The sequence below is a fragment of the Pristiophorus japonicus genome, chromosome 8 (assembly GCF_044704955.1).
Source record: "Pristiophorus japonicus isolate sPriJap1 chromosome 8, sPriJap1.hap1, whole genome shotgun sequence".
Lineage (NCBI taxonomy): Eukaryota > Metazoa > Chordata > Chondrichthyes > Pristiophoridae > Pristiophorus > Pristiophorus japonicus.
In genome coordinates, this window is record NC_091984.1 from 135,453,744 (window position 1) to 135,481,489 (window position 27,746).

The window sequence follows — 27,746 nt, forward strand, 5'->3', positions numbered from 1 at the left end:
CCCCTCCTTGCCCCCCCATTCCCCTCCTTGGCCCCCCATTCCCCTCCTTGCCGGGGCCCCATTCCCCTCCTTGCCCCCCCATTCCCCTCCTTGCCCCCCCCATTCCCCTCCTTGCCCCCCCATTCCCCTCCTTGCCCCCCCATTCCCCTCCTTGCCCCCCCATTCCCCTCCTTGCCCCCCCATTCCCCTCCTTGCCCCCCCATTCCCCTCCTTGCCCCCCCATTCCCCTCCTTGCCCCCCCATTCCCCTCCTTGCCCCCCATTCCCCTCCTTGCCCCCCCATTCCCCCTCCTTGCCCCCCCATTCCCCTCCTTGCCCCCCCATTCCCCTCCTTGCCCCCCCATTCCCCTCCTTGCCCCCCCATTCCCCTCCTTGCCCCCCCATTCCCCTCCTTGCCCCCCCATTCCCCTCCTTGCCCCCCCATTCCCCTCCTTGCCCCCCCATTCCCCTCCTTGCCCCCCATTCCCCTCCTTGCCCCCCCATTCCCCTCCTTGCCCCCCATTCCCCTCCTTGCCCCCCCATTCCCCTCCTTGCCCCCCATTCCCCTCCTTGCCCCCCCATTCCCCTCCTTGCCCCCCCATTCCCCTCCTTGCCCCCCCATTCCCCTCCTTGCCCCCCCATTCCCCTCCTTGCCCCCCCATTCCCCTCCTTGCCCCCCATTCCCCTCCTTGCCCCCCATTCCCCTCCTTGCCCCCCCATTCCCCTCCTTGCCCCCCCATTCCCCTCCTTGCCCCCCCATTCCCCTCCTTGCCCCCCATTCCCCTCCTTGCCCCCCCATTCCCCTCCTTGCCCCCCATTCCCTCCTTGCCCCCCATTCCCCTCCTTGCCCCCCCATTCCCCTCCTTGCCCCCCCATTCCCCTCCTTGCCCCCCATTCCCTCCTTGCCCCCCATTCCCCTCCTTGCCCCCCCATTCCCCTCCTTGCCCCCCCATTCCCCTCCTTGCCCCCCCCATTCCCCTCCTTGCCCCCCCATTCCCTCCTTGCCCCCCCATTCCCCTCCTTGCCCCCCCATTCCCCTCCTTGCCCCCCCATTCCCCTCCTTGCCCCCCCATTCCCCTCCTTGCCCCCCCATTCCCCTCCTTGCCCCCCCATTCCCCTCCTTGCCCCCCATTCCCCTCCTTGCCCCCCATTCCCCTCCTTGCCCCCCCATTCCCCTCCTTGCCCCCCCATTCCCCTCCTTGCCCCCCCATTCCCCTCCTTGCCCCCCCATTCCCCTCCTTGCCCCCCCATTCCCCTCCTTGCCCCCCCATTCCCCTCCTTGCCCCCCCATTCCCCTCCTTGCCCCCCCCATTCCCCTCCTTGCCCCCCCATTCCCCTCCTTGCCCCCCCCATTCCCCTCCTTGCCCCCCCATTCCCCTCCTTGCCCCCCCCATTCCCCTCCTTGCCCCCCCATTCCCCTCCTTGCCCCCCCATTCCCCTCCTTGCCCCCCCATTCCCCTCCTTGCCCCCCATTCCCCTCCTTGCCCCCCCATTCCCCTCCTTGTCCCCCCCATTCCCCTCCTTGCCCCCCCATTCCCCTCCTTGCCCCCCATTCCCCTCCTTGCCCCCCATTCCCCTCCTTGCCCCCCCATCCCCTCCTTGCCCCCCATTCCCCTCCCTTGCCCCCCATTCCCCCTCCTTGCCCCCCATTCCCCTCCTTGCCCCCCCCCCTCCCTCCCCTCCTTCCCCCCCCCACATTCCCCTCCTTCCCCCCCCCCATTCCCCTCCTTCCCCCCCTCCCCTTCTCCCCCCCCTCCCCTTCCCCCCCCTCCCCTTCTCCCCCCCTCCCTTCTCCCCCCCTCCCCTTCTCCCCCCCTCCCCTTCTCCCCCCCTCCCCTTCACCCCCCTCCCTTCTCCCCCCTCCCCTTCTCCCCCCCCTCCCCTTCTCCCCCCCTCCCCTTCTCCCCTCCTTCCCCCCTCCCCTTCTCCCCCCCTCCCCTTCTCCCCCCCTCCCCTTCTCCCCCCCTCCCCTTCTCCCCCCCCTCCCCTTCTCCCCCCCCCTCCTTCTCCCCCCCCTCCCCTTCTCCCCCCCTCCCCTCCTCCCCCCCTCCCCTTCTCCCCCCCCCCTCCCCTTCTCCCCCCCCCTCCCCCTCTCTCCCCCCCCTCCCCTTCTCCCCCCCCTCCCCTTCTCCCCCCCCTCCCCTTCTCCCCCCCTCCCCTTCTCCCCCCCCTCCCCTTCTCCCCCCCCCTCCCCTTCTCCCCCCTCCCCTTCTCCCCCTCCTCCCCTGCCTCCCCCTGCTTCCCCTCCCCCTGCTTCCCCTCCCCCTGCTTCCCCTTCCCCCCCCCCTCCCCCTGCTTCCCCTTCCCCCCCTCCCCCTGCTTCTCCCCCCCCTCCCCCTGCTTCCCCTTCCCCCCCTCCCCCTGCTTCCCCTTCCCCCCCCCTCCCCCCTGCTTCCCCTTCCCCCCCTCCCCCTGCTTCCCCTTCCCCCCTCCCCCTGCTTCCCCTTCCCCCCCTCCCCCTGCTTCCCCTTCCCCCCCCCTCCCCCTGCTTCCCCTTCCCCCCCCCCTCCCCCTGCTTCCCCTTCCCCCCCTCCCCCTGCTTCCCCTTCCCCCCCCTCCCCTGCTTCCCCTTCCCCCCCTCCCCCTGCTTCCCCTTCCCCCCCCTCCCCCTGCTTCCCCTTCCCCCCCTCCCCCTGCTTCCCTTCCCCCCCCTCCCCCTGCTTCCCCTTCCCCCCCTCCCCCTGCTTCCCCTTCCCCCCCTCCCCCCTGCTTCCCCTTCCCCCCCCCTCCCCCTGCTTCCCTTCCCCCCCCTCCCCTGCTTCCCCTTCCCCCCCCCTCCCCTGCTTCCCCTTCCCCCCTCCCCCTGCTTCCCCTTCCCCCCCCTCCCCCTGCTTCCCCTTCCCCCCCCTCCCCCTGCTTCCCCTTCCCCCCCCCCCCTGCTTCCCTTCCCCCCTCCCCTGCTTCCCCCTTCCCCCCCTCCCCCTGCTTCCCCTTCCCCCCCTCCCCCTGCTTCCCCCCTCCCCCTGCTTCCCCTTCCCCCCCTCACCCTGCTTCCCCTTCCCTGCTTCCCCTTCCCCCCCTCACCCCGCTTCCCCCTTCCCCCCCCCTCCCCCCGCTGCCCCCTTCCCTCCCCCCGCTGCCCCCTTCCCTCCCCCCGCTGCCCCCCTTCCCTCCCCCCGCTGCCCCCCTTCCCTCCCCCCGCGCCCCATACCTCCCCTCTCCCTCCCCCTCCCCATACCTCCCCTCTCCCTCCCCATCCCCATACCTCCCCTCTCCCTCTCCCCCTCCCCATACCTCGCCTCTCCCTCTCCCCTCCCCATACCTCCCCTCTCCCTCTCCCCTCCCCTCTCCCCTCCCCTCCCCATACCTCCCCTCTCCCCTCCCCTCCCCATACCTGCTTTGTGCGGCTCTTTAAAAAAAAAAATGAGTGAGCGTTTTATTTATCCGCATAGGTTTACATTTTGCCTCCCTGGGTGTCTTCTCTTTTATCTGCTGCTGTATTGATGGACATCTGCTGTTGCCATCTACATTTTAGTGGAATTTAAACTTTGCTATATTGTTTCCCACGTTCTCCGACTTTGAACTCGCCTCTGTCCCCACTGCGTGCTTTGTTGTGTTGTTGTAAGTTGTAAGGCGGGCGGAGAGTCTGCAAAGGGATTTAAACCATATTAAGTGTTTGGGCAAGAAGGTGACAGATGGAGTATAATGCTGGGAAATGTGCAATTTTCCATTTTGGTATTAAGAATGGAAAAGCAGAATATTTTTTCAAAGGTGATAATGGTAAATGTTGTTCAGAGGGATTTGGGGGTCCTTGTACACAAGTCACAGAAAGTTAACATGCAGGCACAACAAACAATTAGGTAAGCCTTTATTGCAAGTGGTTGCAGTATTCGTGTATGGAAGTCTTGCTGCAATTATATAGGGCTTTGGCGAGACCACACTTGGGAGTATTGTACAGTTTTGGTCTCTTTGCTCAAGGAAGGATATACTTGCCTTAGAGCAAGTGCAACAAAAGTTCACCAGATTGATTCCTGGGATGAGGGGGTGGCCCATTGAAGAGAGATTGAATATAATGGGCCTATATTCTCTGGAGTTTAGAAGAATGAGTGGTGATCTCATTTAAACGTATAACATTCCGAAAAGGCTTGTAAAGGTAGATGTTGGAGAGTACAGAACTAGGGGGCATAGTCTCACATTAAGGGGTTGGCCATTTAAAACTGAGTTGAGGAGGAATTTCTTCAGAGGGCTGTGAATCCTTAGAATTCTCTACATCAAAGGTCTGTGGGAGCTGAGTCGTTGAGTATATTCAAGGCAGTGTGTGTTTTGGGCACTCAGGGAAGTCCCGTTTCCCCCCCCCCCACCCCCTGCCAAATCCCCGAGTATGTGAACCAAGGGTTTGGTCTTCATTCTTTCCTCTTGTTCTACTATAGTTCTGTATTTTGGAAATGGGCACTAATTCCTTCCTTGTATTTCTTTATAATGTGTACCAAGGTTTATGGATCCCTTTACTGCTAAGTCACCTCTTTCTCAACAAACCAACCAGGGGTGGGGGTCAATAATCAAATTTGAGGGAGGAAATAAAAACAGGTATTCTGAAATAAAAGCACAAACTGCTGGCCTGCACCCAAAATGTTGACCATCACTTGCCTCTTCAGATGTTCAGACCTATGGCATTTTCTGTTTGATAAAATCATAATCAAGGGCACTCAAATCCTAAATGGAAAATTTTCACTTCGCTCCAGGTACTAACCCATTTGTATCTTTGATGTATAATTTGGTTCCCTTGCTGCCAAGTCACAAGAGTAGATTTGACAAAGGAACAACGGCACACGTGCCAGATTTACACGTGCAGGGTATACAGTTCAGAAATTACAAATGTGACTTTAAAACAATTGGAACATGCACATTTTCAACTTGCACCATAAATTTCAAGTCCGATTTGCAACCTTTTGCATTTTGAGTCAGAGCCTTTCCCATTGATGGGAGGAAGATGTGCACAGACCAGCATTGGTAAAAATGCATTGGTGACCTGTCGAGGCAGGCTAACTTAAATAGCTCAATGCACATGGCAGAGGCCCTTTACATTTACCTGGAAAAATTGAGTGTTCTTGTTTGTGGCACTTCATTAAATGGTGCATTTGTTTTCAGTGCTGTTTCCTTTCTGTTTCTGGAGATTGATTCTTTTGAGTCCCAATCCTTTGTCTTGCTCCTGTTTGCCATTGCTCCTATGATTCCATTATCTATCTGGCATTCTCCAGTTACCTTTCTAGATAGGTTGACAATCCATTAACTTTTTCTGGCAGGAAGAATCTTTGCACCCAAAATCTGGCCATTTCACAATGTGAGCAGGTAAATGTGACCAGCAGCTTGTTCTGTATTAACATTGGGTTATCCCAGCTTATTGGGTTACTGTACAAGATAAAAGGTTGTAGCACAAGATAAAATTTCACGGGGTTGGGGGTAATATATTAACATGGATAGAGGATTGGCTGACGAACAGAAAACAGAGAGTAGGGATAAATGGTTCATTCTCGGGTTGGCAATCAGTAACCAGTGGGGTGCCGCAGGGATCAGTCCTGGAACCCCAACTATTTACAATCTATATTAATGACTTGGAGGAAGGGACTGAGTGTAACGTAACCAAGTTTGCCGACGATACAAAGATGGGAGGGAAAGCAATGTATGAGGAGAACACACAAAATCTGCAAAAGGACATAGACAGGCTAAGTGAGTGGGCAAAAATTTGGCAGATGGAATATAATGTTGGAAAGTGTGAGGTCATGTACTTTGGCAGGAAAAATCAAAGAGCAAGTTATTATTTAAATGGAGAAAGATTACAAAGTGCTGTAGTACAGCAGGACCTGGGGGTACTTGTGCATGAAACACAAAAGGTTAGTATGCAGGTACAGCAAATGATCAGGAAGGCCAATGGAATCTTGGCCTTTATTGTAAAAGGGATGGAGTATAAAAGCAGGGAAGTCTTGCGACAGTTGTACAGAGTATTGGTGAGGCCACACCTGGAATACTGCGTGCAGTTTTGGTTTCCATATTTATGAAAAGATATACTTGGTTTGGAGGCAGTTCAGAGAAGGTTCACAAGGTTGAGTACAGAGATAGGGGGTTGACTTATGAGGAAAGGTTGAGTAGATTGGGCCTCTACTCATTGGAGTTCAGAAGAATGAGAAGTGATCTTATCGAAACGTATAAGATTGTGAGGGGGCTTGACAAGGTGGATGCAGAGAGGATGTTTCCACTGATAGGGAAGACTAGAACTAGAGGGCATAACCTTAGAATAAGGGGCCGCCCATTTAAAAATGAAATGAGAAATTTCTTCTGAGAATTGTGGATCTGTGGAATTCGCTGCCTCAGAGAGCTGTGGAAGCTGGGACATTGAATAAATTTTAGACAGTTTCTTAAACGATAAGGGATTAAGGAGAGCGGGCAGGGAAGTTGATCTGAGTCCATGATTGGATCAGCCATGATTGTATTAAATGGCGGAGCAGGCTTGAGGGGCAGTATGGCCTACTCCTGCTCCTAGTTCTTATGTTCTCATTGATACTGCTTGGTATGCACACCTAGGTCTCTGCATCTGCTGCTGATGCTTGGTTGTTCCTCTATTCACTGGCATGTAGAAAACTGCATCTTGCTTCTGTTCCTGATCCCTGCCTGAGTGGCTTCTGTACGTTTTAAGACAATATATTCCCAATTGTTTGAATTGTAAATCAGTTATAATTCAACACTGGACCGCACAAATCAAATTTGCATGCTAATAAGGTTCTGCAATGATTCAGTTTCTAAACTATTTAAATGGAAACTATTACAGAATCGTAGAATTTTACAGCACAGAAGATGACCATTCAGCCCATTGTGACACTACCAGCTCTTCACTTTTGTTAGATCTCTTAATTTCCATTGAAATACGAACTCCGATTGTAGTTTTAACTTTTTAATCTCGGCAGAGCGTAACAAACTGCTTGGCTTCAAGCCAGGTCTTTGTCCTTACTGAGACACATGGTCAAAATGGCTGTACTTTATACCTGGATCAATTTACAGAAAAGAACTCGCCTTCTTTGACCTTATTGGCTCAATTGAAAGTCTTTTAACGTTTTATTGGCTCGCTACCCAAGGTCCGAAAATGTCAAGTTGATTGATGAGTTAATGCAACATGCTGAGCAGCACGTAGCAGCCTTGACTTGGGGGTCTGTGAATTTTCGCAGTCTGTCTAAATGCAGCCTGTTTGAATTCTCTATCAATCCCCCCTTTGATTCTTTCACAAACTGAATCATAAAACTTCAGGTATCACTGGTTAAACATTCTACAAAATAATTTCATACATGTTAATAGAGTTTCCTTCTAAAATTTGTTGATGTGTTTCGCCACATGTCCGGACTAGTTGCTTCCACACAAATTTACACCAACCCGAGTTCCATCGTGGCCACAATGGAAGTCTGGTTTTAGTAGGTTAATTAACCTTATTCCAATTTAATCCAAATCAATATCTTAATTCAACCAGTAAACAACCTTTCCTAAAGCATAACATACCCCTGTGCCACGTACAGACGGTCTGCTGGGACCTGCAAGGTGTTGACCTTGCGGGACAGCAGCGACAGCCGCCTGGTCGCAACAACATTTAATCAACATAAACAAACAATATAAAAGTAAAAGGTATTTACATGTAATTCCCTTGCTACCCTACTATCCCTTTGGTGCAGAGGATCGGCTAGTAAGAAGTAGGCCTATGCCTAGAATACCGGCAATCAATACTACAGTAAATTTATACATTTTCGCAAAATGTAATTGTCCTTATTAGATTTCAGCTTCAGTAACGGGTGCTCGTTTAACGTGTGAAACGTGGATCCAGGCTTTCTTTCCTTGGACTTTAACAGCTGCCTGGGTGGTCAATAACACTTGATAAGGTCCCTCCCACTTGGCACCCAAAGGTTCTTTGTGCAACTTTTTCACATAGACCCAGACTCCCGGGATGATGTCGTGTCCTCCTTCGGGTGGATTACCCCAAGCTGCCGATACCTGTCGGGAAACAGAACTAATAGCATTGGTTAAGTTCTGACAGTATGATAACAGAGTGTCACTCATTAAGTGAACATCAGCTTTCCGTAAATCGATGGTTCCTGGCAGCGACATGGGTCTTCCTGTTATAATTTCAAATGGGCTTAGACCTGTCGTTCTGTTCGGGGTTGCCCTAATGCTACATAGCACTATTGGTAGTGCCTGGGGCCATGGTGTTCCTTCTTGGTGATATTTGGCAAGCTGTTGTTTCAGAGTTCGATTCATTCGCTCTACTTGTCCTGATGATTGTGGATAATAAGGACAGTGTAAATCCCACGTAATGTTCAGTAACCTACAGACTTCTTGGCAGACAGCACCTGTGAAGTGTGTTCCCTGATCTGAGTCAATGCTACTCTGGACTCCCCATCGGGGAATGTAATCCTTACACAACACCGTTGCAGTGTGATTGGCTGTGGCTCTTTTAGTTGGGACAGCTTCTACCCATCTAGAGAATCTGTCGACCATGACAAGAATGTTAGTGTATCCTTGGCATGAAGGAAGAGCTATATAATCAACCTGCAGATGCTGGAATTGTCTGACAGGGGCAGGGGGCCTCAGTTGGTAATCCGTGATGGGTCCAGAATTATTTTTCTGTCAGACCACACAGCGGTCTGTTACCAGCTGGGCATATTTTTTAAATCCCCGACCCCACCAGCTTTTCTGGAACCGTGCCGTCATCTGTTGTGAGGCCAAGTGTCCCCAAGAGTGGATCTGTTGGGCTAAAAAAGGCATAAGCGCTTGTGGCACGACTGGCTTGTCGGTAACTCTTTGTCTCCAGACATCATCATCGCATAGCTTGATTCCTGCCTCAATCCATGTCCATTTTTCCCCTCGGGAGCACTCGCCTTGCATTGTTTGAAGGTCTCGGGTCAGAGTCCTGAGTGCTTTCAATCTGCACATCTGTGTTGGTTCTTCTGGGGGAACGCCCTGTGAGGCGGCATCTTTAGCGGCTAGGGCATTTCCCTGTGCTTCTGTGGTATTTTCCTTGGTATGGGCCTTACACTTCAGGATGATCACTTCCTGAGGTAATTGTATGGCCTCTAGTAAGTCTTGGACTTCTTTTCCATTTCGGATAGGTGTACCAGCAGCAGTGAGGAATCCTCTTTTCCGCCATAACATACCAAAGTCGTGAGCGACTCCAAAAGCATAACGCGAATCTGTGTAGACATTAGCTGTCTGTCCTTCTGCTATTCGACCTGCTTCTGACAGGGCCCGTAACTCGGCCTGTTATGCTGACGTTCCTGAGGGTAAACATCCTTTTGCCACTACCTCATAAGGTTGTAACTGCCCATCCTGCTTTTCTGGTACCATTGTCAACAAAGGAGGAACCATTTGTAAACAGGATGAGGTCTGGGTTGTGCAGAGGCTCCTCTGCTGTTAAGGCTGCTTCTATTCTTTTAAAATCTCCACGCAGTCATGCTCTTCACATTCTCCCCCCTCTTGCTCCCTCGATTCTGACATCGGGAGCATAGTTGTGGGATTAACCGGGCTGGCCCGGACGATATGGAGATTAGGAGCTTCCAAAACTGCTGTCCAGCGGGTCCATCTTGCTGCTGTCACCTGAGACATTCTATTCATAGACAGCAAAGCGTGTACGGTGTGGGGACACTGGACAATCCGCTTTTGGTCGAGGACTAGACCCGCAATGATCATTACTGCTCGACATGTAGCTTCCATGGCCCTTAGGCAACTTCCCCATCCGAGGGCTACCGCATCCAGTTTTGCCGAATAGGTCTTTGCCGATCCCCATGTTCTTGTGTCAGTATAGCTGTCATATATCCTTCTTTCTCATGAACAAACAGGGTAAATGGCTTACCACTGTCGGGGATTCCCAGAGCCGGTGCTGAACACAAAACCTTTTTCAAACTCAGGAAGGCCTCTTGCTATTCTTTAGTGAGGGTGATGGCTTCTTTAGAGGCACGTTTCACCTTTAAAATATAATTCAGTAGCTGAGCAAGCAGTGTGAAGGAGTCAATCCAATTTCTGTTAAAGTTACACAATCCCAAAAAAGACCTTAGTTCCTGAATAGTGGTGGGTTTTTTAGCAGCCCGAATGGCTGCAGTTCTATCCTGGGTAAGTTCTCTCTTTCCTTGTGAAATCTTTTGTCCCAGGTATACAACCTCTTCTTGGGATATTTGTGCTTTGTCGATGCTGGCTTTTTGTCCTTTCAGCCGAAGGTGATCCAGCAAAGCTCGTAAATCTTGTTCATGCTGTTCTTCCGTGTTTGAAGCTAGCAGGATATCGTCTACATATTGGATGACTGTGGATGACAGGGGAGGTAATTCTCGCAAATGGCTTTGTAAAGCCATGTGGAATACCGTAGGGCTGTTGTGGAAACCCTGCGGTAACCGTGTCCAAGTATACTGTTGTCCTTGGACCGTGAAAGCAAACCACTGTCGAACCTCCGGTGCCAGAGGCACCGACCAAAATCCATTGGCCATATCTATAACCGAAAAATATTTATGTTCCGGTTTGAGGGCATTAAAAATGGTGGAGGGATCTGCGACCAAAGGAGCTTTTTGATCAATACACTGGTTAGCTTTCCTATAATCGACAGTCAAACGCCAAGTCTCATTAGATTTCTGTACCGGCTACACTGGGCTATTGGAGGAGCTATGCATTTTAATAAGCACCCCTTGTTTCTCCAATTGCTGAATAACCGGTAAGATTCCCGCGATGGCAGTTGGACTGATGGGATACTGTTTAGTGCATGGAGGCTTGGTCCCTGTAAATGACGCAGGCTCCATCTGGAGTAGGCCACAATCGTTCTTATCTTTAGCCCATATCGGGTGTTCCTTCAAATTCTTCTTTCTTCAAAGTTCTAATTGACCATGTCACCCGACCATCCTCGAAATGCAACGATGAATCTATTTGGATTAGAACGTCCATTCCCAAAAGGGGTTGATCTACTGGGCCTATCCAGACCGGCGTGGTTAGTTCATGTGGACCCAGACCGGTGTTGTCCTTTTAATTTCCATTTTATGGCCCCCAACTCCATAGGCTGTACGTGTCCTACCATCCAATGGCAAAAAGTCTCCATATTGTAGGGGTAAGCATGTTAATTCCGCCCCTGTGTCTAAAAGACAGTCCACATCCTTATCGCCCACCCTCACAGTTATATATAGCCCATCTATATGGCCGCAACCGAGACTCCAGGATGGTATGTTGCCTTCCTGGTGCAAGGGTCAAGGATGTCTCGGAGCGGGTGCAGGACATTCTGAAATGGGAGGGAGAACAGCCAGTTGTCGTGGTGCACATTGGTACCAACGACATAGGTAAAAAAAGGGATGAAGTCCTACGAAACTAATTTAAGGAGCTAGGAGCTAAATTTAAAAAGTAGGACCTCAAAAGTAGTAATCTCGGGATTGCTACCAGTGCCACGTGCTAGCCAGAGTAGGAATCGCAGGATAGCGCAGATGAATACGTGGCTTGAGCAGTGGGCAGCAGGGAGGGATTCAAATTCCTGGGGCATTGGAACCGGTTCTTGGGGAGGTGGGACCAGTACAAACCGGATGGTCTGCACCTGGGCAGGACCGGAACCAATGTCCTAGGGGGAGTGTTTGCTAGTGCTGTTGGGGAGGAGTTAAACTAATATGGCAGGGGGATGGGAACCAATGCAGGTAGACAGAGGGAGACAAAAGGGAGGCAGAGGCAGGAGACGGAGGGGAGATGTGGGCGGGGGCGGAGAGGCCCGGGGCGGGGAACAGGAAGGGCCACTGTGCGGCAGAATTCTAAAAGGACAAAGGGTGTTTAAAAAAAAAACAAGCCTGAAGGCTTTGTGTCTTAATGCAAGGAGTATCGACAATAAGGTGGATGAATTAACTGTGCAAATAGATGTTAACAAATATGATGTGATTGGGATTACGGAGACGTGGCTCCAGGATGATCAGGGCTGGGAACTCAACATCCAGGGGTATTCAACATTCAGGAAGGATAGAATAAAAGGAAAAGGAGATGGGGTAGCATTGCTGGTTAAAGAGGAGATTAATGCAATAGTTAGGAAAGACATTAGCTTGGATGATGTGGAATCTATATGGGTAGAGCTGCAGAACACCAAAGGGCAAAAAACGTTAGTGGGAGTTGTGTACAGACCTCCAAACAGTAGTAGTGATGTTGGGGAGGGCATCAAACAGGAAATTAGGGGTGCATGCAATAAAGGTGCAGCAGTTATAATGGGTGACTTTAATATGCACATAGATTGGGCTAGCCAAACTGGAAGCAATACGGTGGAGGAGGATTTCCTGGAGTGCATAAGGGATGGTTTTCTAGACCAATATGTCGAGGAACCAACTAGGGGGGAGGCCATCTTAGACTGGGTGTTGTGTAATGAGAGAGGACTAATTAGCAATCTCATTGTGCGAGGCCCCTTGAGGAAGAGTGACCATAATATGGTGGAATTCTGCATTAGGATGGAGAATGATACAGTTAATTCAGAGACCATGGTCCAGAACTTAAAGAAGGGTAACTTTGAAGGTATGAGGCGTGAATTGGCTAGGATAGATTGGCGAATGATACTTAAGGGGTTGACTGTGAATGGGCAATGGCAGACATTTAGAGACCTCATGGATGAATTACAACAATTGTACATTCCTGTCTGGCGTAAAAATAAAAAAGGGAAGGTGGCTCAACTGTGGCTATCAAGGGAAATCAGGGATAGTATTAAAGCCAAGGAAGTGGCATACAAATTGGCCAGAAATAGCAGCGAACCTGGGGACTGGGAGAAATTTAGAACTCAGCAGAGGAGGACAAAGGGTTTGATTAGGGAAGGGAAAATAGAGTACGAGAAGAAGCTTGCAGGGAACATTAAGGCGGATTGCAAAAGTTTCTATAGGTATGTAAAGAGGAAAAGGTTAGTAAAGACAAACATAGGTCCCCTGCAGTCAGAATCAGGGGAAGTCATAACGGGGAACAAAGAAATGGCAGACCAATTGAACAAGTACTTTGGTTCAGTATTCACTAAGGAGGACACAAACAACCTTCTGGATATAAAAGGGGTCAGAGGGTCTAGTAGGGAGGAGGAACTGAGGGAAATCTTTATTAGTCGGGAAATTGTGTTGGGGAAATTGATGGGATTGAGGGCCGATAAATCCCCAGGGCCTGATGGACTGCATCCCAGAGTACTTAAGGAGGTGGCCTTGGAAATAGCGGATGCATTGACAGTCATTTTCCAACATTCCATTGACTCTGGATCAGTTCCTATGGAGTGGAGGGTAGCCAATGTAACCCCACTTTTTAAAAAAGGAGGGAGAGAGAAAACAGGGAATTATAGACCGGTCAGCCTGACCTCAGTAGTGGGTAAAATGATGGAATCAGTTATTAAGGATGTCATAGCAGCGCATTTGGAAAATGGTGACATGATAGGTCCAAGTCAGCATGGATTTGTGAAGGGGAAATTATGTTCGACAAATCTTCTGGAATTTTTTGAGGATGTTTCCAGTAAAGTGGACAAAGGAGAACCAGTTGATGTGGTATATTTGGACTTTCAGAAGGCTTTCGACAAGGTCCCACACAAGAGATTAATGTGCAAAGTTAAAGCACATGGGATTGGGGGTAGTGTGCTGACGTGGATTGAGAACTGGTTGTCAGACAGGAAGTAAAGAGTAGGAGTAAATGGGTACTTTTCAGAATGGCAGGCAGTGACTAGTGGGGTACCGCAAGGTTCTGTGCTGGGGCCCCAGCTGTTTACATTGTACATTAATGATTTAGACGAGGGGATTAAATGTAGTATCTCCAAATTTGCGGATGACACTAAGTTGAGTGGCAGTGTGAGCTGCGAGGAGGATGCTATGAGGCTGCAGAGTGACTTGGATAGGTTAGGTGAGTGGGCAAATGCATGGCAGATTAAGTATAATGTGGATAAATGTGAGGTTATCCACTTTGGTGGTAAAAACAGAGAGACAGACTATTATCTGAATGGTGACAGATTAGTAAAAGGGAAGGTGCAACGAGACCTGGGTGTCATGGTACATCAGTCATTGAAGGTTGGCATGCAGGTACAGCAGGCGGTTAAGAAAGCAAATGGCATGTTGGCCTTCATAGCGAGGGGATTTGAGTACAGGGGCAGGGAGGTGTTGCTACAGTTGTACAGGGCCTTGGTGAGGCCACACCTGGAGTATTGTGTACAATTTTGGTCTCCTAACTTGAGGAAGGACATTCTTGCTATTGAGGGAGTGCAGCGAAGATTCACCAGACTGATTCCCGGGATGGTGGGACTGACCTATCAAGAAAGACTGGATCAACTGGGCTTGTATTCACTGGAGTTCAGAAGAATGAGAGGGGACCTCGTAGAAACGTTTAAAATCCTGACGGGTTTAGACAGGTTAGATGCAGGAAGAATGTTCCCAATGTTGGGGAAGTCCAGAACCAGGGGTCACAGTCTAAGAATAAGGGGTAAGCCATTTAGGACCGAGATGAGGAGAGGCTTCTTCACCCAGAGAGTGGTGAACCTGTGGACTTCTCTGCCAGAGAAAGTGATTGGGGCCAATTCACTAAATATATTCAAAAAGGAGTTAGATGAAGTCCTTACTACTCGGGGGATCAAGGGGTATGGTGAGAAAGCAGGAAGCGGGTACTCAAGTTTCATGTTCAGCCATGAACTCATTGAATGGCGGTGCAGGCTGGAAGGGCTGAATGGCCTGCTCCTGCACCTATTTTTTATGTTTCTATATTTCTATCTCACCTTTGTTGTATTAGTGTGAGGAGTGGGGCCAGGGTGGGCTCTAATCGTTTTTTGCTATCCCAAGTAACTCCTTCTGTTGTTGTATTGTCAGTCGCTTAAATGCTTCTATGAGGTCGTTATCTTGTGACAAGCCTGGCTTGTTGGCTGAATTGTATCCCTGGCTGCGTCCTCTTCCCCAGCCACGACCTTTCTGTTTTGCCCTGCACGTCTTAGCCCAGTGACCTTCTTTCCCACAATAATGACATTTTCCGGGTAATTTTCCTCATGACTGTTTATCGGAATCCTGGGATTTCCATCCCATAGCCTGTACAGCTCGGACTTTAGCTCCCATATCCCGATCTAATTGGTTACATCGATCCACCAATGCTGCAAAGGTAGTTCCTCTACCTTCCCAGTCCGGTAACACTACCTTAAGCATTTTGGACAGTTCTGCCTTTAGACCTGCCACGAAAGCTGCTTTCAGGGGTTCAAACACTTGTTCATCCATTTCCTCATCCGTATTATTCATACCCTAATGTTCTAGCCACGTGCATCTAAACCGCTCGTCATACTCCAGGACCTCCTCTGTTCCTTTCTGTTGGCAAGCTGCAATTTTTCCCCAGTCTGTCTTAGTTGGACTGAAGGCTTGCAGCCAGTGTTTAATCGCCTCCCATCCTGCATCTAAATCTTGCTCATTCTGCCCCAAAGCTTCATCTACCTTGTTGTGCAATTTTCTTCCCTGTGTTTTTGGCACCAATATGGTCAAAATTTGCACTCCGTCCCAGGGATGAAGTTGATATATATTTCTTAAGCGGTCCAATTGGTCCCACATTTTTACTCCCCCTTTCTTTGGATTGGGCAATTCCTTGGACCATTTATCAATTTTCTCTGGGTCTGCTGGAGCATGAACTAAGTATTCTGCATACACCCTTCTCTTTGTTTTTTTGGTTCCGCCCTCATCCGCAGTCTCTTCTGATTTGACTGCAACTCGTCTTTTTTTAAACCGGGCAAAGCGCACCCCTAATTCTTCATCATCCTCCGACACTGTGTTGTCGGAGGATTCAGAAACAGTATCTATTCCTCGGTCGTGTCTTCGGGTTTGCGCTTTTAATTTATCCAAACATGGGTACCCTGGGAATTGATCAATACATTTTCCTTTTCCTATTACTGTCTCTTGACCTAATGATTTTTTCCATTCTTTAATTTCACCTTTAAGATCTTTAACTTCCGCTTCCAGCTTTTCAAGTTCAAGCTTTTTCTGTCGCAGCTGTGCACAAACTGCTTGCAATTGATCCTTTGTACTGGTCAGTTCTCGATCATGTTGGGAACGCATTATAATTTCATTCCAGTTTCGGATCTGGCCCATAACCGCTAGGGACCATCTAGTTCGCTCTTTATTTTTCATACGGGTCGTTTTTCCCCAGACCCTTTTAATCTCGTCCAAGGACCATTGTCCTTTGGAGGTTCCGTACTTTTGTTCGATCTTAATACAGGTTTTAGATAAGTTGAATTGTTGCTCTATGTATTCTTTCAACTGTTCGAGAATTAAATCTAGCGAAACTTGAGGTGGTGCCTGTCCACCTTTAACAGTTGTAGGCAATTCTTTGCCCTTTTCTCCTGCTGCCATTTCTTTACTGAGTTCTTTACTGGGGTCTCGAGTCGTAGGCCTGCTAGCCGATCAATAGGTTGGTGATTAATTAACTAACACACCGCCGAAGTTTAGACGTCTATGGGACCTCAAACCGACTACCAACCGGAGGGTTCGCAAACCGGAGGCTTTCGGAATCGCGTAGAAGGAGAGGCGGATTTAGACTTTTGACCGAGGACTTTTTTTTAAAAAGAGGAGTCCTTACCTCAAGATATAGGTCCGATGTCCAAAATTCAGTTTCTTTCCTCAGCGATCCTGTTCGCAGCGCCAAAATTGTTAGATCTCTTAATTTCCAATGAAATACGAACTCCGATTGTAGTTTTAAGTTTTTAATCTCGGCAGAGAGTAACAAACTGCTTGGCTTCAAGCCAGGTCTTTGTTCTTACTGAGACACACAGTCAAAATGGCTGTACTTTATACCTGGATCAATTTACAGAAAAGAACACTCCTTCTTTGACCTTATTGGCTCAATTGAAAGTCTTTTAAAGTTTTATTGGCTCGCTACCCAAGGTCCAAAAATGTCAAGTTGATTGATGAGTTAATGCAACATGCTGAGCAGCACGTAGCAGCCTTGACTTGGGGGGGTCTGTGAATTTTCACAGTCTGTCTAAATGCAGCCTGTTTGAATTCTCTATCACTTTGGATGAAGAGCTGTCCATTTTGTCCCATTCACAGCCCTTCTCATTTAAACTTTTATTGTTTGCCCTCCTTTTAAAAGTGAATTTTGCTTCCACTATTATTTCATGGGTATTCCATGTCCTAACAACCCTCTGCATTTATATTTTAAAAATTCTCAATATCTTAAACCTTCTTTTGGTGGTGATCTTAAATTTATGCCTTCTCGTGAGTTTCTGATTTACTGGAAATAATTTGCTCTGATTTACATTGTCAATATATCTATTAGAACTCTTAACCTTCTTTGCTCGAATCAAAAGATCCCCAGTTTCTTTAGTCTCTTATAACTGAAGACTCTCATCCCTGATAGCATCCTGGTAAATCTCTTCTGCACCCTCTCCATGGCTTGCACATTCTCAAATTAAGGCACTCAAAACTGGATATAGTATTTTAACTGTAGCCTAACCAATGATTTGTATAGGTTTAGCATTACCTATTGCTTTTGGACTTTTACTCCTATTTATGAAACGTAGGATTCTCTTTGCTTTTTTTTTCCAGCTATATCAAGATTTGTGTATCTCCACCCCTAAATCTCTAAAGCAAGCAAAATACTGCAGATGCTGAAAATCTGAAATAAAAACAGTAAATGTTGGAAAAACTCAGATCAGGCAGCATCTGTGGAGAGAGAAACAGTTAACGCTTCAGGTTGATGACTTCATCAGTGTCCATGATGATTCTGATGAAAGTAAGTTGACCTCTGCTTCTCGCTTCACAGTTGTTACCAGAGCTGCTGAACGTTTCCAGCATTTTCTGTTTTTATCCCTAAACTCTGCTCCTCAATTCCTTTTTAAGTTTTACTATTTAGTTTGTGTCCTCTCCTTAGTCTTCCCCTCAAAATGTACTGCCTCATATTTCTCATATTTCTCCACTTTGAGTTTCAGCAGACATTTATCTGCACAATCTACTAACCTGTCTATATCCTCCTTAAGCCACTTAACTCCTTTTCACAATGCTCCCTATTTTTGCAAACTTTGAAATAGTGTTCCACATACTCCGGTCCAGATCATTTTATAGGTCCTGATACTGACCCCAGGGGATACCATTATTTATATCCTTCCAGCACTTAGAAATCAATCAGAAGTTTGAATTGCAGAAAATTGTATTAAAAGTTAAAACTTCAAGGACCACAGGGTAGGAAAACAACGTGGGATAGATGTATATTTCATGGTTTGTGTCATTCATTGCTGTTTTGACTAGCTGAAGTATTGCTGGTAGGATTTCACTAGAATGTGATGTCTGACATGTAAAAATCTCTCATAGCCAACTGCAAGCATTTTTTTAAGGAAAATTTCAGTGAAGTTGATGTGTGAAATTTTCTTATTCGTTTGAACTGTGAAAAGCATCCAGAAGTAACATGTCTGTTGAAATTTGGGTTGCAACATTGAAACTCTGGTATTTTAAGCTGTAAAGTACTGTTAGTTCTATCATTGGACGTAGTGATGGGAACAATTTAACACATGAGTTAAGAGTGCACAACATTGAAAACAATGGCTAAAATTGTTGTGACTTAAGTGTGTTCCTTTCATGCCCATCACAAAGACTGCCTGCTTCTATCTCCTGTCACTAACCCGCCTCAGCCCATCTGCTGCTGAAGCCTTAGTCCATGCTTTTGTTACCTCCTGCCTCGACTATTCCAAGGCTCTCCTGACCAGCCTCCTATCTTCCACCCGCCATAAACTTGACATCATCCAAAACTGCTCGAATCCTAACCCGCACCAAGTCTCTCTCGTCCATCATCTCTGCACTCACTGACCTACATTGACTCCTGGTCGATTGATAACTAGAATTTAAAATTGTTCAAATCCTTCACTGGCTTCACCCCTCCCTAGATCTGTAACTGCCTAGAACTCACCAAGAACTCTGCGTTCCTCCAAATCTAGCCACTTATATGTTCTTATTGCAACATAAAATTCTTAAGGGGCTTGACAGGATAGATGCTCGGAGGATGTTTCCCTTGGCTGGTGAGTCTAGAACTAGGGGTCACAGTCTCAGAATTAGGGGTCGACCATTTAAGACTGAGATGAGAACAAATTTCTTTACTCAAAGGATTGTGAATCTTTGGGATATTGTATCCAGAGGACTGTGGATGTTCAGTAGTTGAGTATATTCAAGACAGAGATCGATAGAAATTTTTGGATACTGAGGGAACCAAGGGATCTGGGGATAATGTGGGAAGGTGGAGTTGAGGTAGATCAGCAGGCTCGAAGGGCCGAATGGCTTACTGCTGCTCCTATTTCTATGTTATTTCTTATGCATCATCTCGACCGTCAGCCCCACCATTGGCAGATGTGCCTTCAGCCGTCTTGGTTCTAAACTCCGAAATTCCCTTCCTAAGCCTTACCGTCTTCTTCTCTCCCCTTCTTGGCCCTCGTATAAAATGTACACTAAATCACTATTCCTAATACCTCAGCAGTAGCAAATTGCATTTATATAGCTCTTTTAACATAGTAAAACATCTCAAAGCACTAAACAGGACAGTTATCCGACAGAATTTGATGCCGAGCCACGGAAGGAGATTATAGGGCTGAGTTTTGGATGAGCTCAAGTTTATGGAGGGTGGAAGATAGTAGGTCAGGGGAGCATTTTAATACTGTACAGGTACAACCTCCAAAATCCAGAAAACTCTGGATCGAGGCTTTTATGTATTTAACTCTTTGTAACCTGCATGACACCTGACCACCAGAGGGCCCACCTGTTGGGAGTCCCAAGGGATCCCAGCATCCCTTGGGAGCATAGTATATAAGCAGGCCACCCACGAGGTACCTGCACTCTGGAGTCTTATTAAAGGAGCTAAGGTCACACTTGCACACAGTACTCAGTTTCATCTTTTATTATGAGTGTACCAGAGGCCATTCCGGTTTTCGGGTTTTTCCAGATTTTGGAACAGAAATCCGATGTCCCGAATCCGGAAACCCCTGGGCCGAGTTTCGGGTATTTCCGGATTTTGGAGACTGACAGCGACTGAAGAGATGATTTGGGCCCTGAAGCCAACAGGGATAGATGCAGTGGGTGATTCGGGCCCTGGGGACGGGAATGAGACCCAGATGCTGGCAGGGTTGGTGGTGGGGGGGGGGAAAAGAGAAAGAGAGGAGGAGGGGGTTTCGGACTGGGATATGGGGGGTTGGGTTGGGGGGGGGGGGGCGGGGGGGGCGGGTGGATTGAGGCCCGGATGTCGACAGGATCAGCGACTGTGGGGTGATTCAGATCCCTTCGCCGATAGGGACATGGAGGACCTCAAAAGTAGTAATCTCAGGATTGCTACCAGTGCCACGTGCTAGTCAGAGTAGGAATTGCAGGATAGCTCAGTTAAATATGTGGCTTGAGGAATGGTGCAAGGGGAAGGGATTCAAATTCCTACGACATTGGAACCAGTTCTGGGGGAGGTGGGACCAGTACAAACCAGATGGTTTGCACCTGGACAGGACTGGAACCGATGTCCTAGGCGGAGTGTTTGCTAGTGCTGTTGGGGAGGGTTTAAACTAAAAAGGCAGGGAATGGGAATCTATGCAGGGAGACAGAGGGAAGTAAAAAGGGGGCAGAAGCAAAAGGTAGGAAAGAGTGGAGTGCAGAGAAATCAAGGGCAAAAATCAAAAAGGGCTACATTACAACATAATTCTAAAAGGACAAAGAGTGTTTTTAAAAAAGCAAGCCTGAAGGCTCTGAGTCTCAATGTGAGGAGCGTTCGTAATCAGGTGGATGAATTGACTGCTCAGATATAGCTGTTAATGGATATGATGTAATTGGGATTATGGAGACAAGGCTCCAAGGTAACCAAGGCTGGGAACTCAACATCCAGGGGTATTCAATATTCAGGAAGGACAGACAGGAAAAAGACGTGGGGTAGCGATACTGGTTAAAGAGGAGATTAACTCAACAGTAAGGAAGGACATTAGCGTGGATGATGTGGAATCTATATGGGTAGAGCTGCAAAACACCAAGGGGCAGAAAACATTAGTGGGAGTTGTGTACAGACCACCAAACAGTTGTCGGGAGGTTGGGGATGGCATCAAACAGGAAATTAGGGACGTGTGCAATAAGGGTACAGCAGTTATCATGGGTGATTTTAATCTGCATATTGATTGGGCAAACCAAACTGGTAGTAATACTATGGAGGAGGATTTCCTGGAGTGTATAAGGGATGGTTTTCTAGACCAATATGTCGAGGAACCAACTAGAGAGCAGGCCATCCTCGACTGGGTAATGAGAGAGGATTAATTAGCAATCTGGTCGTGTGGGGCTCCTTGGGAAGAGTGACCATTAATATGGTAGAATTCTTCATTAAGATGGAGAGTGACAGTTAATTCAGAGACTAGAGCCCTGAACTTAAGGAAAGGAAACTTTGACGGTATGAGACGTGATTGGTTAGGATAGACTGGGGAATGATACTTAAAGGGTTGATGGTGGATAGGCAATGGCAGACATTTAAATATCACAGGGATGAACTACAACAATTGTACATCCCTGTGTGGCGTAAGAATAAAGGGAAGGTGGCTCAACTATGGCTAACAAGGGAAATTAGGGAAAGTGGTAAATCCAAAGAAGAGGCATATAAATTGGCCAGAAAAAGCAGCAAACCTGAGGACTGGGAGAACTTTAGAATTCAGCAGAGGAGGACTAAGGGTTTAATTAGGAGGGGGAAAATGGAGTATTAGAGTAAGCTTGCAGGGAACATAAAAACTGACTGCAAAAGCTTCTTATAGATATGTGAAGAGAAAAAGATTAGTAAAGACTAGTGTAGGTCCCTTGCAGTCAGTGTCGGGGGAATTCATAATGGTGAACAAGGAAATGGCAGACCAATTGAAAAATACTTTCGTTCTGTCTTCACCTAAGGAAGACATGAATAACCTCCCGAAAATACTAGGGGACCGAGGGTCTAGCGAGAAGGGGGAACTGAGGGAAATCCTTATTAGTCAGGAAATGGTGTTAGGGGAAATTGAAGAGACTGAAGGCCGATAAATCCCCAGGGCCTGATAGTCTGCATCCCAGAGTACTTAAGGAAGTGGCCCGAGAAATAGTGGATGCATTGGTGATCATTTTCCAACATTCGAAAGAATCTGGTTCAGTTCCTATGGATTGGAGGGTAGCTAATGTAACCCCACTTTTTAAAAAAGAACGGAGAGAAAACGGAATTATAGACTGGTTAGCCTGACTTGGGGAAAATGTTGGAATCAATTATTAAAGATGTAATAGCTCATTTGGAAAGCAGTGACAGGATCGATCCAAGTCAGCATGGATTTATGAAAGGGAAATCATGCTTGACAAATCTTCGAGAATTTTTTGAGGATGTAACTAGTAGAGTGGATAAGGGAGAACCAGTGGATGTGGTGTATTTGGACTTTCAAAAGGCTTTTGACAAGGTCACACACGAGATTAGTGTGCAAAATTCAAGCACATGGTATTGGGGATAATGTATTGATATGGATAGATAACTGGTTGGCAGACAGGAAGCAAAGAGTGGGAATAAACTGGTCCTTTTCAGAATGGCAGGCAGTGACTAGTGGGGTACTGCAGGGTTCAGTGCTGCGACCCCAGCTATTTACAATATACATTAATGATTTAGATGAAGGAATTGAATGTAATATCTCCAAGTTTGCAGATGACACTAAGCTGGGTGGCAGTGTGAGCTGCGAAGAGGCTGCAGGGTGACTTGGACAGGTTAGGTGAATGGGCAAATACATGGCAGATGCAGTATAATGTGGATAAGTGTGAGGTTATCCACTTTGATGGCAAAAACAGGAAGGCAAATTATTATCTGAATGGTGACAGATTAGTAAAAGGGGAGGTGCAACGAGACCTGGGTGTCATGGTACATCAGTCATTGAAGGTAGGCATGCAGGTACAGCAGGCGGTAAAGAAGACAAATGGCATGCTGGCCTTCATAGTGAGGGGATTTGAGTATAAGAGCAGGGAGGTCTTACTGCAGTTGTACAGGGCCTTGGTGAGACCACACCTTGAGTACTGTGTGCAGTTTTGATCTCCTAATCTGAGGAAGGACATTCTTGCGCTCAAAGGAGTGCAGCGAAGGCTCACCAGACTGATTCCTGGGGTGGCAGTACTGACATATGAAGAAAGACTGGATCGACTAGGCTTATATTCACTGGAATTTAGAGGAATGAGAAGTGATCTCATAGAAACATATAAAATTCTGATGGGATTGGACAGCTTCGATGCAGGAAGAATGTTCCCGATGTTGGGGAAGTCCATGACCAGGGAGTCACCGTCTAAGGATAAGGGGTAAGCCATTTAGGACTGATGAGGAGAAACTTCTTCACTCAGAGCATTGTGAACCTGTGGCATTCTCTACCACAGAAAGTTGTTGAGGCCAGTTCGTTAGATATATTCAAAAGGGAGTTGGATGTGGCCCTTACGGCTAAAGGGATCAAGGGGTATGGAGAGAAAGCAGGAATGAGGTACTGAAGTTGCATGATCAGCCATGATCATATTGAATGCTGGTGCAGGCTCGAAGGTCCGAATGGCCTACTCCTACACCTACTTTCTATGTTTCTATGAGTCCAACAGCAATCCAGTGGTTGGCGCTTTGGATTTGTGGGTGCCCGTGGATTCAGAGTGCCTATTGTCTTTTGCACTCTTCCTCAGGCCACCTGAGAAAAAGAGTGTTTGAAGACCAGGCCCTCAAAACTGCCACCAAGCTCATGGTCTACAGGGCTGTAGTAATACCTGCCCTCCTGTATGGCTCAGAGATATGGACCATGTACAACAGACACCTCAAGTTGCTGGAGAAATATCACCAATGATGTATCCAAGATCTGACAAATCCCCTGGGAGGACAGGCGCACCAGCATCAGCGTCCTCGTCCAGGCTAACATCCCCAGCATTGAAGCACTGACCACACTCGATCAGCTCCGCTGGGCAGGCCACATAGGCCAGACACGAGATCCCAACGCAAGTGCTCTATTCTGAGCTCCTTCACGGCAAACGAGCCATAGATGGGCAGCGGAAACGCTGCAAGGATACCCTCAAAGCCTCCTTGATAAAGTGCGACATCCCCACTGACACCTGGGAGTCCCTGGCCCAAGATCGCCCTAAGTGGAGGAAGTGTATCCGAGAGGGCATTGAGCACCTTGAGACTCAATGACGAGAGCATGTAGAACTCAAGCGAAGGCAGCAGAAAGAGCGTGCGGCAAACCATTCCCACCCACCCCTTCCCTCAACTACTATCTGTCCCACCTGTGACAGAGTCTGTGGTTCTCGTATTGGACTGTTCAGCCACCAAAGAACTCACTTCAGGAGTGGAAGCAAGTCTTCCTCGATTCCGAGGGACTGCCTATGATGATTTTTGCAGTGCGTGTTATTTGGGAGTGCTGGTGAATGTGTGTTTTTTGTGAGTGTTTGTTTCACTGTGCAGTGCTGTGCTATTGGTGTTTGGAATTTGTGTGCCGTTTATATCACTGTTGTGTGGGGAATGTCCGGTTTTTGGAACGGATTCCGGACATTAACTCTTGTAATCTGCACGGGTGTCTGGTTTTCGGAACTCCAGATTTTGGACGCTGTACCTGTAGTCGTGTCTGGAGGTAACAAAAGAATGGATGAGAGTTTCAGGAGCAGATGGGTGGAGATGGGCAATATTACGGAGGTAAAATAGATGGTTTTGGTGATGGAGAGCATGTGGGATCAGAAGCTCAGCTCATGGGCAGATAAGATGCCAATATTGCGAACAGTCTGGTTTAGCCTCGGGCAGTGACCTGGTAGCAAGATGGAATTAGTGGCTAGGGAATGAAGTTTGTGGCGGGGGCCAAAGACAATTCCTTCAATCTTCCCAATATTTATTTGGAGGAAACTTCTGTTCATTCAATACTGGATTTCAGACAAGCAGTGTGGCAATTCAGAGGCAATGGAGGGGGTCAAGAGAGGTGCTGGTTAGTTAGAGCTGGGCATTGTCCGCATACATATGGAATCTGACTATGTCGCTGGGGGGCAGCATGAAGATAAGAAAGAGGAGGGGGCCTTGGGGGATTCCAGAGGTAACGGTGGGAAGAGAACCTCATTGTAGGACATTCTCTGGCTATGACTGGATAGATAAGAATGGAACCAGACAAGAGCAGTCCCACTCAGCTGGACGACGGAGGTGAAGGATTGGAGGAAGATGATATGGTCAACGGTGTCAAAAACTGTACAGGTTGAGCTGGATGAGGAGGGATGATGCACAGTCACGTGGGATGTCATTTGTGACTTTGATTAGGGCCGTTTCAGAGCTGTGGCAGAAGCAGAAACCTGATTGGCGAAGTTGAAACATGGAGTTGCGGAAAAGATGGGCACAGATTTGGGAGGTGACAACACGTTCAAGGACGAGAGAGGAAAAAGATGTTGGAGATGGGGTGGTAGTTTGCAAGGACCGAGGGGTAAAGGGTGCTTGATGACAGCTGATTTGAAAGGGGAAGGGGGGCAGTACCAGAGTAGAGGGAACCGTTAGCAATATCAGCTAGAAAGCAAAAGAATATAGCGCCATTTATGACCACCGAACGTCTCAAAGTGCTTTACAGCCAATGAAGTGCTTTTGGAGTGTAGTCACTGTTGTAATGTAGGATTTAGATAGGTTAAGCGAATGGGCTAAGGTTTGGCAGATGGAATACAATGTCGGAAAGTGTGAGGTCATCCACCTTGGGGGGGAAAAAAAACAGTAAAAGGGAATATTATTTGAATGGGAAGAAATTACAACATGCTGCGGTGCAGAGGGACCTGGGGGTCCTTGTGCATGAATCCCAAAAAGTTAGTTTGCAGGTGCAGCAGGTAATCAGGAAGGCGAATGGAATGTTGGCCTTCATTGCGAGAGGGATGGAGTACAAAAGCAGGGAGGTCCTGCTGCAACTGTACAGGGTATTGGTGAGGCCGCACCTGGAGTACTGCATGCAGTTTTGGTCACCTTACTGAAGGAAGGATATACTAGCTTTGGAGGGGGTACAGAGACGATTCACTAGGCTGATTCCGGAGATGAGGGGGTTACCTTATGATGATAGATTGAGTAGACTGGGTCTTTACTCGTTGGAGTTGAGAATGATGAGGGGTGATCTTATAGAAACATTTAAAATAATGAAGGGGATAGACAAGATCGAGGCAGAGAGGTTGTTTCCACTGGTCGGGGAGACTAGAACTAGGGGGCACAGCCTCAAAATACGGGGGAGCCAATTTAAAACTGAGTTGAGAAGGAATTTCTTCTCCCAGAGGGTTGTGAATCTGTGGAATTCTCTGCCCAAGGAAGCAGTTGAGGCTAGCTCATTGAATGTATTCAAGTCACAGATATAGATTTTTAACCAATAAGGGAATTAAGGGTTACGGGGAGCGGGCGGGTTAGTGGAGCTGAGTCCACGGCCAGATCAGCCATGATCTTGTTGAATGGCGGAGCAGGCTCGAGGGGCTAGATGGCCTACCCCTGTTCCTAATTATTATATTCTTATGTAAGCGTACAGAGCTAGCATAGGGATCAGGAAGGGAAGTTATGGGGCGGGGGGTGCTGCGGGAGGTTAGCAGTTGGAATAGGATTGAGAGAGTAGACAAGATGAGTGGCGATAGGAAAGAAACTGGAGAAAAATGTGAGTTTAAGGCAAGGGGAAACTTGGGAAGTTTGGCTTGTTGGGCTGGTGGAAAGGAGGGATGCAGTTGAATGGATGGCTTAAATCTTAGTGACAAAGAAGTCCATTAGCTTCTCTCACGTTGTTGGAGAAGGAGATGAAGGTGGAGGGGGCAAGGAAGAAGGAAATAGGAGATGGTTGGCAGTGGCTGATTATGAATTAGTTAGGCCTTTTGGATAGAGCAGGACCTAATAGTGCTTTGTGGTCCAGCCAGATCTGGCAGAAATGGCAAAACCAGTTGTTCACCATAAATGTTCAAGTCTCTGTCCCATGGAGCTCCTTCTTTGTCTTGGTGTCAATTTTTGTTTTATTATGCTCTTGTGAAGCACCTTGAGACGTTTTTCTACATTACAGGTGCTATATAGTTGCAAGTTGTTCTCTACCAATGTGCCTAGTGTAAAAACACCCAAGTGTCTTTTGAAGGCTAATTCTGTGACGAGATTTAAATCTCAAGCCAGTAGGCTGCAAAAATACTCATGACTACATTTATCATACACCTGTTGTGTTGTTGTAAAGCCCAACCAAATTCCGGAGGGAACTGGAGTGAAAAGCCCTTGTTTCTCTTAGGCACTTCTTGTGTTACATTTACTTTCCGTAACACTTTCCCAGTCATACTTTGTTGATTTGACCGAACAGAATTTGGATTATTCAGTTACCATAAATCAGTGGTTTTTATGATAAATTTTGTGTTATGTAGCAAAACACCCCTATTTTGTTTCAAAACTGTATATTCTCTGACTTAACACGAGCAGCACCATGACTGATCTACTGGTAACACATTCGAAATGGTTAATGCAAATAGACTTCACACTTTGTTGCAGATGCAAAATGATTCTGAACTATAAGATATAATTTTGAACCTGAAATTATTGAGTACTGACAAAAAATTAGTGTTGAGTTCTGATTAATTAGACATTTGAGGTGGCAATGACAGAAGAAAAAGAAAGCCCATCTGATTAAGTGGAGCATTGATTTCAAGAGTGTTGAGCCATTCATTGCACCTTTTTTTTTGTCTTAAAGGGACACACATCTAAGCTTTAGCAGTAGAACAATATATATATATTGTGCATTACAGGATGTAAATCTCCTGTCAGGTCTGGTTGTTAGAGAAGCAAAACAAATTTAAAATGCATGGTGCTTCTGAACTGCAACCTGAAACTGAACATGTTCAAATCTACGAGGTTCTGTGTTTA

The 27,746-nt window shown here is 47.7% G+C and overlaps 1 protein-coding gene across 11 annotated transcripts in view; it reads left to right on the forward strand.

The window, feature by feature from the left end:
• Positions 1 to 27,746, forward strand: part of fam20b (FAM20B glycosaminoglycan xylosylkinase) — a 388,233-nt gene that overhangs the window by 89,731 nt on the left and 270,756 nt on the right. Inside the window, exon 1 of one of the 11 annotated variants that reach the window (XM_070887423.1) lies at positions 5,250 to 5,267. The exons of the other annotated variants lie outside the window; for them this stretch is intronic. The gene's annotated coding sequence lies outside the window, so the exon portion shown is untranslated. Of the gene's footprint in view, positions 1 to 5,249; positions 5,268 to 27,746 lie in introns of those variants that run through there. 11 annotated transcript variants of the gene reach the window in all.